Below are 14,035 nucleotides of genomic sequence, written 5' to 3' on the forward strand. Positions count from 1 at the left end.
AAAACACGGTGTTAATCGCAACTCGTCCTTTAGGCAGTTGAGGCCAAATGAACGGATATTCCTTATCATCTTCCGTAATCCTGTTTCCGCGACCAAAAGTGGCCGCTGTCGCTGCCCCGGAAGAGGCCATGACCCTACGATCCGAACAGCTCGGCTGCCGGATGCAGAATGGGATATTGGCCACTATACTAACGAGGAGACATGCGAGGTGCCAGCTAAAGCAGTATATACACGATTTGAAAAAAAAATCGCAAAGGCGTTGACGCACTCTTGCGCACAAGTGGGAAAAAATAGAGACAGCTACTGTGGAGGAGTGTCGAGCGCGCCGTCGCGTGCGCCTACAAAGAAGAAGGAAAAAAAGAAACACTCCCCGTCGGGGAATCGAACCCCGGTCTCCCGCGTGACAGGCGGGGATACTGGCCACTATACTAACGAGGATTTTTATTTTCTTTATTGCCTTTTCACAACCGCAAACAAAACGATCAAATACTCGACATGTACATATTCTAAAAATACCAGCCACAGCTCGGCCAGTGCAAGGTGTTTAAAAGAGCTTCACAGAAGCCAATTGGTCTAGTACAGGAAGCCATTCCGGGGGTTCACATGGTGCTCTGAACGAGCCGCGTGTGTATATAATGCTCTCAACAAAATAGTGTCTTGCTGAGTGAGCCTGTATATGACAATGCCTGATGTCCATTCTCGTCTTCCATACGCTGTGCAAGCAAAGCAGCATTAGCATATCACTCGGCGCTTCCCCTGTTTCTGCACGTGGAAGAAACCGGATTCCAAAAGGGCTTATCGGCAATTCTTTTTTAAGTGTTCTTTGCAGGACGTCCCACAGAAATACGGCGTCATGACAGTGAATAAAAATATGCTCAATTGATTCTGGCTTATTACAGATTAAGCAGTTTACCGACCAAGGTACAAAAAGACCTTTGCTTTGTAACCATGGCTTTACAGGGAGAGTGTCGGTATGTAATTGAAAAAAAAACGTTTTAGCAGAGGGTCTCACTGGCATTTTTTAACGCGCTTTAGCACATCGCGCTCAGGACCTACCCTGTAGGCAGCTCGGTAAACCGGTAATGGTAAAAATACATCGAGGATATCAGAATACAAACGCTTTTTCGTGACATCACACAAGTATTCATATGAGAACCTTGCCTTGAGCAGGCTTACAGAAGTAACCACTTCACGCAAAGAAGGACTGAGCGGTCCAGCTCCGAAAGAAACAGATGACACGACAAAGTCAGATAGATAATCATGCAATCGTGCTTGGATCACAGTTCTCAAAAACACATCAGTTTGGTCCCGGACAAAGAAGAATCTGCTTACCAGCTGCTTGAAAAACAGGTGTGAGAGCCCTAGCCCACCATTTTTCACCTTGTGAAACAAATTGCACCGGCTTGTGCGCTCCTATTGCGATCCCCAAATAAAGGTCGCAAACACTCGGTGAATTTTTTGAACCGAAGTTCTTGCCATGGCCATCACTTGCAACACGTAGAACACTTTTGCAATTAAAAACATATTACAAACTGAAGTTCTTGCGAACATTGAAAAGTTATGGCCACCCCATTTACTGGTAGCATTTTTGACGCGTTTATTTCCCTCAGACCAATATTCATCAGCATTGAGGTAGTTATTTAGCGGGACACCGAGGTACTTTCCAGGGGAGACGGTCCAATTCATATTACAGTACAGCTCGGGTGTGCTCTGCCAGTTGCCATGCCAAAATCCAAGGCATTTCGGCCAACTGATCACGCTACCAGTTGCTGTGCAGAACGCCTTAGCAACACTGACAACTTCCTGCACGCTTCTAGCATCAGTGCAAAACACGGCTATGTCGTCCGCGTACGCTAAGACCTTAACTTCACTGCTGAAAAAAGTGAAGCCTCGAATACATGGTGTTGCAAACAAACGTAAACAAAACGGCTCCAAGTATATCGCAAAAAGTAGAGGGGACAACGCACATCCTTGTTTCACACTCGACCGCACAGGAATTGACATACTTAATTCTTTGTTGATCCCTAATTTGGCTGTGCAATCATGATACACCATTTTAACACCTTCGGTAATTACAGATCCAACATTTACGTGCACCAGCAATAAAAAGAGAACTTCATGTACAACTTTGTCGAACGCTTTATGTAAAACTAGCGTAATCATAGCTACGCGGTCATGCATTGCGTCACAACATTCCAGAATACTTCTTGCTATGTGTATGTTCGTAAATATTGTTCTACCTTTAATGCCACAGGTTTGATGCGGGTCAACGAGGGACTTAATAACGTTTTGGAGCCTTCTAGCTAGCACTTTCATGTATATTTTATAATCTGTATTGGTCAAACTAATGGGACGGTAGGACTCAACTGAAAGTAATTTTGCAGGATCGTCAGTTTTGGGGATCATTACTACGTGCGCTGTCGTGAACGAGAGAGGCGCTTGCTTTTTTTCATAGCATTCAGCGATCACTCGGTGTAAAGCCACTGCCATTTCTGCCTTTAAAAATTTGAATACGGCTGCACCCAGTCCATCTGGCCCAGGTGACTTGCCATTACCCAAGGCATTGATTGCCGCTTCAATTTCGGCCACGGTAATTTCGGATTCCAGTGATTCTCTAACCGTGTCCTCTAATCTTGGCATAAGAGTTAGAAAGTGGGCTTTGAAGTACTCGGGGTCATAAATTCTTCCTCCGAGAAGTTCAGTATAAAATTCAACAAATGCACGTTTTATCTCTTCGCTTTCTCGTGTAATTTTGTTGTAATATCGAATTTAATTTATCTCCTTATTTACAACATGCTTCTTTTCTTCACTTAGCACACGCTTAGTGGGTGTTTCGCCCAGCCACAACTTTTCAGTGCGCGCCCTTATCATTGCGCCGCGGTACTTATCTTCGTCGATCAACTCGAGTCTCGCTTTCCCCTCTCGTATTTCATTTTTAAACGCTCCAGGCACTTTATGTTCTACCCCTTACATGTACACCAGTTCACTGTGTAACTGTTTCTCTTGTTGCCTTTCCTTGTGACGCAATACGCATGCTCTATCGATGGCAGCAATTTTATTGTCGCATTTAAACTGCTCCCACACTGATAGGAAACAGTTGGTTTCCGTATGCAGGGCATTTGAATGATACTCCTTGGCTCTCGTGACAAACAATTCGTCTTGCAGCAGTTTTTCATTGAACTTCCACAGGAACCAATTAAACTTGACACTCTTTCGTTTTTCGCCAATCGTAATCGAGACCAAACTATGATCGCTAAAACTGAGATACTCTATTTCATAAGAGGAACACAGTGGTACAAACTTCCCCGGTACGTATATTCTATCAAGCCTCGCATGGGAATCACCTTGAAAGTGCGTATACCGTGCTTGGCCATCTCGCGTCATTGCATAAACAATGTCCTCAAGTTCTCTCTCAATTACTATCGCGTTCAACAGCTCAGCGCTTCTATCGCGTACTTTGAGGCTCGTCGTTTTATCTTCAGCCGTACAGACGTAGTTGAAATCCCCAAGAAACACAACATGTCGTTCTGTTTTCAAAAATCCTTCAGCATACTGAAAAAAAATTTCGCGTTCATGAATTTTGTTCGGTGCGTAGATGCACACAGCGCGCCACAGTAGACCAGCAAAAATAAAATCACATGCGACAAGTCTCCCACTTTCGCAGGTGGACACTTTTTCTACAACCGATATGCTATTGCGAATAAAAATGACGCAGCCTCCTGACCGTCCAACAGCATGGCACACACATACACTGTATCTAGATCGAAAAACTTGAACCATCTGTTCTGTTTGCTCCTCACTCTCAATTTTTGTTTCTTGTACAGCGAGGAGGCCAACGTCATTCTCTAAAAGCATGCGACTAATCTGGCACTGCCGCCTGCGCGAACACATTCCTCGCACATTCAATGTCGCAACGCGTAGGCTAGATTTAAAGTTAGACGCCATCTCATGGGGTTGCTTGGCCAAGCGTCCTACTCACATCGAAGCTGTGGGGTTCTTGTGGTCATCGTTGAAGGCTACTGGAACGGGTCCTCCGCTAGGGCGGAGGCGTTTTAGGGGCCACCCTACTGCCAGGCGGCACGTTCGGCTTCGGTTTAAGCATAGACCGTCGCGTAGTCGATGCTTTCGTTGGAGGTTCACCGGTGCCTGACGCAGTGGTTATTCCTGCATTGCTAGTGTCTTCGTGAGCACGCTTTGCAGCGATGCTTCCGGTCATAAGCATCTCGACGTCAGTTGCTTCCTGGCCGACTTCTTGCGGTAGTGAGGATGACGCGCTTGCTGCCTTCACGCCAGCGTCGCATGTTGCAGTCTCTGGCTTCGTTTCCGGGGCTGCAGCCAAGGGCTCACCCCCCAGGTTCGCTTCCTGGACAGCTACTGGGGAGGGTTCAAGGTGATTTGCAGGAGTCTTCGCCACGTCGTTGTCCTCCCTGCTAGCTTCTTCGGCATCTGCGGCGTCCATCATGTGTTCGGATACTACGTCCCTTTGGAGTGGGCCTGTAACGCTGGCATAAGAGCGCACACATTGGGAATCATCGTGGCCGAAGCGACGACAGACCCCACATCGTGGAACGCGGCACTCTCGCCGGATGTGTCCGATGCCACGGCATCCGAGGCACAGCGGCGCTCTGCAAGGAACGAAGACGAGCGTTATATCCTCAGCAACACGCAGTTGGTGTGGTAGGTCGTCCACGGTGAGGCCCACATTTAATTTCAGCGTCACAGAGCGGGTGGTTGATCCTTTGTCAATGCAGCCCTTGACCTTCCTCTTGTCTCTGCTAATTTCCGTCACTTTTCCAAACAGCGCCAAAGCCACTCGCACGTCTTCGTCCGGTACGCCATGAAGCAGCCAGTATAGCTTCAGTCGGACACCTCGATCGCGCGGGTCGATGACCATGCAGCGGTGGTCTTTAACGTTGAACGCTTCAGCTTCTAATATCTTCCTCTTGCCTTCCTCGTCCTTAAACGTCACTGCCCACAGGTGATTCATTTGGTATGCCCCGAGGGCAACCACTTCCGGCAGCAACGAAAGACGTGCAAGGCTATCTCGGACATGCTCCACTCGATATGGCCTGGCTTTCCCATCGGCATGCAAAAAAAAAACGGTGTTTAAAACAGAAGCACCTGTAGGCAGATGAGGCAGAACAACCTGGTAGTCTTCAGCCGGCTTTTCAGTACACCTGATACCACGGCCCACACGGGCCGCTGAGACCGCCCCTACAAGGGAGCACATGATAGCACGTCCTTCCACTTCGGTAGCCAAGACGCGTCTCACTATACTAACGAGGAGACATGCGATGTGCCAGCTAAAGCAGTATATACACGATTTGAAAAAAGAAAATCGCAAAAGCGTTGACGCAATCTTGCGCACAAGTGGGAAAAAATAGAGACAGCTACTGTGGAGGAGTGTCGAGTGCGCCGTCGCGTGCGCCTACAAAGAAGAAGGAAATAAAGAAACACTCCCCGACGGGGAATCGAACCCCGGTATCCCGCGTGACAGGCGGGGATACTGGCCACTATACTAACGAGGATTTTTTTTCTTTCTTTCATGGTATTTATTATACTTGCATTCAACCATTCAACCAGACGTTCACCAGTTCTGCATAGTCAGAGAGTGGAGGGCACAATGAAAGTCACACACAGAGAAGGTAGCGTTCATACTGTGAGTAGAAACGTTCGTGTCACTTTAGAAGGGTGGCAAGGATAAGCACCTCAACAAAATAGGGTACCAGTCCGGTTGTACACCGAGTCCATCATAAACCTGCTTTAGGTGTAGTGTCATTTGGATGAAATTTGCCCTTGTAGGTACAACCGTTTCGGCGTTGCGGTCCATCATTCGCGTTTTCCACAAACTGTGCATTCCCATTATAAAAAACATATCGAAAGGCGCACGATTATCAGAGGTTGGTAGCAGGTATCGCACAGTATGAGCGTTCATCTCAAAGTCTTTCTTTAAAGTCCGTTGGAGGACATCCCAAAATAGGATGGGGTCGGTGCAGCTAATAAAACAATGTTCAATTGTCTCTGGTACATCACAAAGGCGACAGTTAACAGAAGAGACAAAGATATGGATGGAAACAACTTTATTCTGAATCCGGGAAATTTGATGACCCGGGCTCAGGTCTCCCATGAGGGGACTTCGAGGCCTTGCCTCGTCGCCGCCTCTCGGGCTTGCTGGACAGCCCACTCTTGTGTCTTGAGGTTGGAGCTGCGCAGAGCGGCGGCCCACTTCGACGCAAGAGCCTCCGGAGCCACTGCTATTGTAGCTGATGTAACCCGACACTCCCACAACATGTGTGACAGCGTCGCTCTAGTGTCCTGACATAATTTGCAAAGAGCATTCGGGTATTGCGCGGGGAAAATGTGCTGCAATCGCACCGGACTGGGGAATGTTTGTGTTTGCAATTGTCGCCAGATGACTGCCTGGCGACGTTTCAGCATGGGGTGAGGTGGGGGCAGCAACCGCCTGCCTAGCTGGTAGTGCTTGGTGATGTCATTATACCTGACCAGGCGTTCTCGCGTGCTTTGAGCCAGCAGTTCCGAACTCGAAGAGGCGGTCCCCGATTCTGCGCGGCGGGTCAGTTCTCGCGCAGAGCGGTGTGCTACCTCGTTCAAGTTAATGAGGCCCTCATCGGTGGGGGTGGCGACGTGCGCTGGAAACCATATGATGGCGGTGTTATCGAAGTGCTGTCGACCAGCTTTCCTTAGAATCTGGAGAGCTTCGGAGGAAATGCGCCCCCGCGCGTAGTTGCGAACTGCGGATTGTGAGTCGCTAAACACTACCTCGCAGAGGGGGTCGGTAAGCGCAAGCGCAATCGCTACCTCTTCTGCTGTTTCGGGGTATTCCGTTGCGACACTACACGCGTGCGTAAGCCTGGAGCTAACGTCTACGACTACCGCCGTGAACCGGCGTTCTCGCGTGTATTCTGCGGCGTCTACAAAGCGCGTAGTCCTCTTTCCACCCAAGGAGCGCAGCAGTGCCTTGGCACGGGCCTGGCGTCGGCCCCGATTAAATTCTGGGTGCATGTTTCGAGGTATAGGGGCGACAATCAGTGTGTCGCTGAGGTCAGGTGGAATGACCTGTTTCTGACCGTGTTGGACGTGGTAGTTGAAGCCGAGTTTCCGCAGGATGTACCGGCCCGTGGCTGTCAGAGACATGCGTTCGAGTTGAGAGGTTCTTTGCGCATCCACGATTTCCTCAAGCGTGTTGTATACCCCCAGCTGTAGCAGACGAGCAGTGCTTGTGGACTCCGGTAGGCCAAGGGCGATCTTGTAAGTCTTGCGTATAAGGGTGTTGATTTTCTCCCTTTCAGTGACATTCCAGTTGTGGAAGGCAGCCACATAAGTGATGTGATTGATTGCGAAAGAATGTATGAGGCGCATGACACTGTCCTCCTTCATGCCCGTGTGCTTGTTTGTAATGCGTTTGATCAGGCGGGTAGCCGCTGTAACCTTGCCTTCGATTTTGCGAATAGCTTCTATGTTTGACCCGTTGGCTGTTATATGCATGCCTAGGATGCGTATCTTCGGGACTCGGGGAATGCAGGAGCCGTCTTGCGTATAGAGGATTATGTCGTCACATTGGCGCCATTCGGCTGTAGGCTTGGGCCGGCGGCGCGAGCGGTAGACGAGCAGCTCCGATTTCAGTGGAGATAGTCGGAGACCTGTGTCTTGTAGGTAGGTTTCGACTGCAGAGACCGCTGCTTGTAAGGTGCATTCTATCTGACCGTCACTGCCCTTGTTGACCCACAGGGTGATGTCATCTGCGTACAAGGCGTGATGGAGGCCATCGATCTCGTCGAGGTAGGCCGGGAGACCCAGCATCACGAGGTTGAAAAGGAGCGGGGATATGACCGATCCTTGAGGAGTGCCGGTGCTTCCTAGTGTATGTTCGTCGGATGTCATGCTGCCGACCGCGAGGGTGACTGTGCGGCGCGACAGGAAGTCTCTGACGTAGTTGTAGCTTCGCGCACCCAAGTTGAGCTTGTTTATGCGGCTCAGGATTGCTGCATGTGCTACATTGTCAAATGCCTTTTCCAAGTCCAGGCCGAGGATGGCCCGGTTGCCGCTAGTTGGGTCATTGATAATCTGGTGGTAGAGCTGGAGCATGACGTCTTGAGTGGAGAGGTGTGACCGGAAGCCTACCATAGTGGGTGGGTAGGCTCCAGTGTCCTCGAGGTGGTGGTTGATGCGGGAGAGGAACGCGTGCTCCATCATTTTGCCAACGCAGGATGTGAGGCAAATGGGCCGCAAGTGATCGAGGCTGGACGGCTTGCCTGGCTTTGGTATCAGGACTGCTTTAGAGCGTTTCCACGCCTCTGGGATGCAACCTGCTCGCCAGCATTTGTTGATGTATGCCGTAAGAGCGGTTATCGAGGCATCATCGAGGTTTCTTAGAGTCTTGTTCGTAACCTTGTCGGGACCAGGTGCTGATTTGCCATTAAGGTCGTGGAGAGCTGCGCGGATCTCTGACTCGTGAAATTCTTCATCGAGTGTCACATTTGTCTCTCCAGTGTAATCCCCGTGTTGAACATCGGGCCGTCGAGGGAAGTACTTGGCTAGCAGGCGTGTCACGAGCTGGTGATCACTCGTGGTAGCCTGTTCCTTGTGCAAAAGGCGTTGCAGGTTTGCTTGCTGAGCAGACTTGCTCTGCGTTTCCCCCAAGAGGTGACGAAGGAGACGCCACGTGCTGCCATTGTGGAGCTGCCCATCGACTGCGTTGCAGATGTCATACCACTGTTGGCGGCTTAAGGTCCGGCAATGGTCTTCCAGCTGGCGATTGATATGTGCGATCTTCATACGAAGCTTTCGGTTGTGCCTTTGCTGCTTCCATCTTGCGTTTAGTGACGTCTTGGCTTCCCAGAGGTGGGCTAGTCGGCTGTCGATCTTGTCAACCTGGAATTCGGGTGCGAGCGTCTGCGTCGCCTTGTTCATGTCGTCGTTGAGCGTCTCCATCCATGCCTCGATGTCATCGATGTTCTCCTCACCTCTCTGTTCAGCTCGCTGCTTTCGGAATTTGTCCCAGTCCGTCCATTTGAATAGCTTAGGAAAAGGGGGTGTACCCGCCTGAGGAATTCGTGTTTCTATGATCATGTGGTCACTACCGAGATCTTCAAAGGTATTGCGCCACATTGCTTGAGGGATGTTACGGACCGCCGTTAGGTCTGGTGTCGTGTCCCGTGCCGTAGAGGTGCCCGTGCGGGTTGGCGCCGTGGGATCGGTAATAAGAGTTAATTCGGCATCATGTAGGTCCTGCCACAGGCGTCGACCTTTGGCGGTAGTGTAGCCATAGCCCCAGGCCTCGTTCGGGGCGTTAAAATCTCCCCCCACCAGAAAGAAAAAGATACCCTTTTTTGTAGCCATGTTTTAACCGGTATGGTTTCACTATGAACTTTATAAAAGAATGTTTTGCAGCAAGGGGATAAATACATTTTGCGAACTCGCTTTAGCACATCGTGGCCTGGCAATTTAATGTATATTGATCGGTAAAGTGGAGGCGGAAATAGCATGGATAGTAAGTCTTTGTACAACGTTTTGCGCGACACAGAATACAAGTATTCAGTGGAAAACCGAACTGTCAGGAAACGAACCGCCAAGTAAACTTCTTGCATGAACCCTCACATGCATAAGCGCGAAGAAAAACTTGAAGAAACAACTAAATCAGGTAATGCATTAACAAGTGTGACTTGCATGTATGAACGAATTACAGGATGGGAAGTATCGCGAAAATAAAAGAAACGAGACACTATTTGCCGCACATAAAGATGTACTAAGCCCAGCCCACCTTCACTGACAGGCCTAAAGATATTGTCGCGCCTCATGGGCTCAAAAGTTGAAGACCATACGAAGGTTGCAAAGATACGGTGAAAGCGTTGGATGTATAGCCTAGCACAATGGATAACTTGCAATACATAGAAAATTTTCGTTGCCAAGAACTTATTGCAGGCTTCGGCTTTCCCAAAAATAGAAAGTCGTTGTGGAACGAATGTCTGGGCGTAACATTGCAGTACCGAAACTCGTTCTTTCCACTAGTGTGCGCTTAATTTATATGCGTCTAGCGGCACGCCAAGATACTTTGGCGGGACATCAGTCCACTTAACGCTTGCAAACTGTTCTGGTGTATAGCACCATGAGCCAAACCATAAGCCTAAAGTTTTTGAGGATTTCATTCGCGCTCCTGATACGCTGCCAAATTCTTCTATTTTCGATACTACTTTTTCAACACTGGACTTATCCGCGCAGAAGAACGCTAGATCGTCTGCATAAGCTAAGACTTTAACTTCATTACCCAGTATATTGAAGCAATGGATGTTACTCGACTGAATTACGCTTAAGCATAGCGGTTCCAGGTAAAGGGCGAATAGTAGTGGGGACATCGGGCAACCTTGTTTTACTGATGAGCAAATAGAAATGGGTTCGGAGAGTTGGCCATTAATAACTAAACGAGTAGTACAACAGGTGTAGCAAAGCCTAACGCCTTTAAGCACAATGGAGCCACATTGACATGCTCCAGAAGGGAAAATACATAGGAGTGACTGACACGATCAAAAGCTTTAGTAAGGTCTACCTGGAGCATTGCAAGCTGCTCAGTGGAACCATAACAGTATTGAAGAAGGGTACGGGCGATATGTATGTTGGTTTGAATTGATCGGCCGCTGATTCCACATGTCTGATGGGAACCAATTAAAATTGACATCGCAAATTGCAATCTATTAGATAGAACATTCGCAAAAATTTTGTAATCCACGTTTGACAATGTGATTGGTCGATAGCCTTCAACGGAACGCAGTTTCTCGTTATCTGAACTTTTGGGAATTAAAACTGTGTGGGTTTTGCAAAAAGGCTGCGGAAGGGCGTCAATCTCTGAACTTGAAATAAAAATATCCAATAATATGGGGCTGATAATTGATTTGAAAGCTTTGTAAAATTCACTTGAAAGTCCATCGGGGCCGGGTGTTTTCGACAAAGGCAGCTGATCAATAGCTAGTTCAATTTCTTGAATCGTAAGGCTACCACTGATGACTGCACAGTCATTATCCTGTAATGGTTTGACAAGAGATACAAAACTCTCTAAAACTTTTGCATCGTGATCGTCCGGAGGGGCACTAAACAACATAGTGTAGAAAGTTTCGAACTGAGAAATTATGTCATTAGTATTTGTTACAAGACTACCGTCGGAGTATATTTCCGGAATTACTTTGGAAATACCGTGACGTCGCTCGTCAAGTAAAGCCTGACGTGTTGGTTGCTCAGATTGCAGAGCACGCCTGTTTCGAGATCGAATTCGCGCACCTCTGTAACGTAGCGCGCGATACTTTTGTAACTCACATTTAATGTTTTCTATGTCTACAATGTAAGTGCCTGGCATTTCGCATTCAATCTCATAAAGGCTACATAGGCCCTTAAGAAGCGTTTTTTCTTCATTCTTTCTACAGAATGATTTCACCGATCCAATTTCTATAGCCACTGTACGAACCTCTTGTTTAAAGAGTTCCCAAGCAGCAAATAATGGCAAGTCACTAGAAAGAGAATTGGTTAGAGCCATGCGCACGCGATTAATAAATTCCTGATCATTTAGGAGCTCAGAGTTAAGCTTCCAGAGTGCCCACTGTGGTCGAAAATTAGTTACAAATTCTTCACCAAAGTTTGCGATAACCATACCATGATCAGAGAATGAAACGGGGATAGTAATGCAGGATAGTCCTCGAGAGAGGAGCGATGAAGAAACATAAATCCGATCAAGGCGGGCGCAGGAATGACCTTGAATTCTTGTATAAGAGCGAGCTCCCTGTCCCGACACTCCTATATCAACGAGCCCTGCATTTTCTATTATGTTAGACAAAACTTCACCACTCCTGTCCCGCTGAGTGTTAATGCCGCTTCGATCGTTGGGATCACATACACAATTGAAATCTCCCATTAAAACAATGCAGCGATCACAGTCCAATAGGCTAGACACGGTATCAAATAAAAGAGTTCGTTTTGCAGCGTCATTAAATGCATAGACGTTGACTATGCGCCATGGCACACCCTGCAACACAAAATCACAACGTATATATCGACCTTCAGTGTCGACATGATAACTAAAAGCTGAATAAAGTAGGCTCTTTTTCAGAAACAGGAAACAGCCCGCGGATAAACCAAGAGCGTGTGAAACGCAAACATTATACTCAGACAGAAAAGATCGCAAAGCCCTTTCTGTCTCGTCATCACGCTCAATCTTCGTCTCCTGCACGGCGATGAAGTCGAGGCGCTTCCTAGACAAAAGCCGGCGAAGCTGCGCCTGTTTCTGCAAAGACCTAAGGCCTCGTACGTTCAAGGTTGCGAATAGAAGTTGCTGGGACAGGGCCATGGTGACTACCAACTATTTGGACCTAATGATCTATGTGATCGGTCCTAGAGGGCAACGGTGAGGCTCCCTCCGAAACCCCACCTGGCCTTCTGGACCGTGATCGACGGCACTTTCCTGAGTGTTTCGATGTTTTGCGGCGACGTGCTTTTCTTGGATGCCATTGTGACTGTCCTTAACAGGCAGAGGGGCCTTACTGGCACAGCGGGACTCCGCGGAAGAGGGAACGTCTCCCGTCGCGTCAAGAACCTCCGTAATGTCCATTATGTGTTCTTGCAAGCTTTCATCCGGAGGCTTTGTTCGGTGTCGTAACTTATCGGCGTATGTTACGACACATTCTTCAGATGTGTGACCAAAGCGTCGGCAGGTTTCACAACGCGGGGTTCTGCAGTTTCGACGAATGTGCCCCACCCTGTTACAGCGCAGACAAAGTGGGGGCCGGCCTGGAATTAATACGAGACTCTGCACTCTACAAACAGGTACTAGATGTAGAACGTCCCCCACGCTCACTCCATCGGGAAGAGTCAACACCACGTCCCGATTTAGCGTACGCATTTGTTCCATCTCCGATACTCTCCAGCTTTCTGCTGATATAGACTTGACTTTCCCGTAAGCCTGAAGCGCATCTCGAATGTAGTCATCTTCCAAACGCTCAGGAAGCCACAAAAGCTTCATTTGAACTTCCGTGGGCTCAGGATCAATGACGACGCAGCGTCTACCTTTTACGGATAAAAAAAGTAAAAAAGATCACTCCCCGTCGAGGAATCGAACCCCGGTCTCCCGCGTGACAGGCGGGGATACTGGCCACTATACTGACGAGGAGACATGAGAGGCGTCAGTTAAAGCACTATATACACGATGGCAATAAAAGCGCAAAAGTTTTCGCCCAATCTTTCTCACAAGCACGCGAAAGATACAGTCAGATACTGCAGATAAGTGTCGCGGGCGCAGCTACATGTGCCAAAAAAAAAAAGAAGTGAAAAACTTCACTACCCGTCGGGGAATCGAACCCCGGTCTCCCGCGTGACAGGCGGGGATACTGGCCACTATACTAACGAGGAGACATGAGAGGCGTCAGTTAAAGCACTATATACACGATGGCAATAAAAGCGCAAAAGTTTTCGCACAATCTTTCTCACAATCACGCGAATGATACAGTCAGATACTCCAAATAAGTGTCGTGGGCGCAGATAAATGTGCCTAAAAAAAAGTAAAAAAGATCGCTCCCCGTCGGGGAATCGAACCCCGGTCTCCCGCGTGACAGGCGGGGATACTGGCCACTATACTAACGAGGAGACATGGGAGGCGTCAGTTAAAGCACTATATACACGATGGCAATAAAAGCGCAAACGTTTTCGCACAATCTTTCTCACAATCACGCGAAAGATACAGTCAGATACTGCAGATAAGTGTCGCGGGCGCAGCTACATGTGCCTAAAAAAAAAGAAGAAAAAGAGAACACTCCCCGTCGGGGAATCGAACCCCGGTCTCCCGCGTGATAGGCGGGGATACTGGCGACTATACTAACGAGGAGACATGGGAGGCGTCAGTTAAAGCACTATATACACGATGGCAATAAAAGCGCAAAAGCTTTCGCACAATCTTTCTCACAAGCACGCGAAAGATACAGTCAGATACTGCAGATAAGTGTCGCGGGCGCAGCTACATGTGCCTAAAAAAAAAAAAAAG

At 48.4% G+C, this 14,035-nt stretch overlaps 2 non-coding genes across 2 annotated transcripts; both read right to left on the reverse strand.

Moving 5' to 3' along the window:
* Positions 1–366: 366 nt before the first annotated feature.
* TRNAD-GUC (transfer RNA aspartic acid (anticodon GUC)) lies at positions 367–438 on the reverse strand. Its single transcript has one exon. It is a non-coding gene; the product is annotated as a tRNA-Asp (tRNA).
* A 13,131-nt stretch (positions 439–13,569) lies between these two features.
* TRNAD-GUC (transfer RNA aspartic acid (anticodon GUC)) lies at positions 13,570–13,641 on the reverse strand. Its single transcript has one exon. It is a non-coding gene; the product is annotated as a tRNA-Asp (tRNA).
* Between the last annotated feature and the right edge of the window lie 394 nt (positions 13,642–14,035).

The sequence above is a fragment of the Dermacentor variabilis genome, chromosome 4 (genome assembly GCF_050947875.1).
Source record: "Dermacentor variabilis isolate Ectoservices chromosome 4, ASM5094787v1, whole genome shotgun sequence".
In the NCBI taxonomy this organism is placed as follows: Eukaryota; Metazoa; Arthropoda; class Arachnida; order Ixodida; family Ixodidae; genus Dermacentor; species Dermacentor variabilis.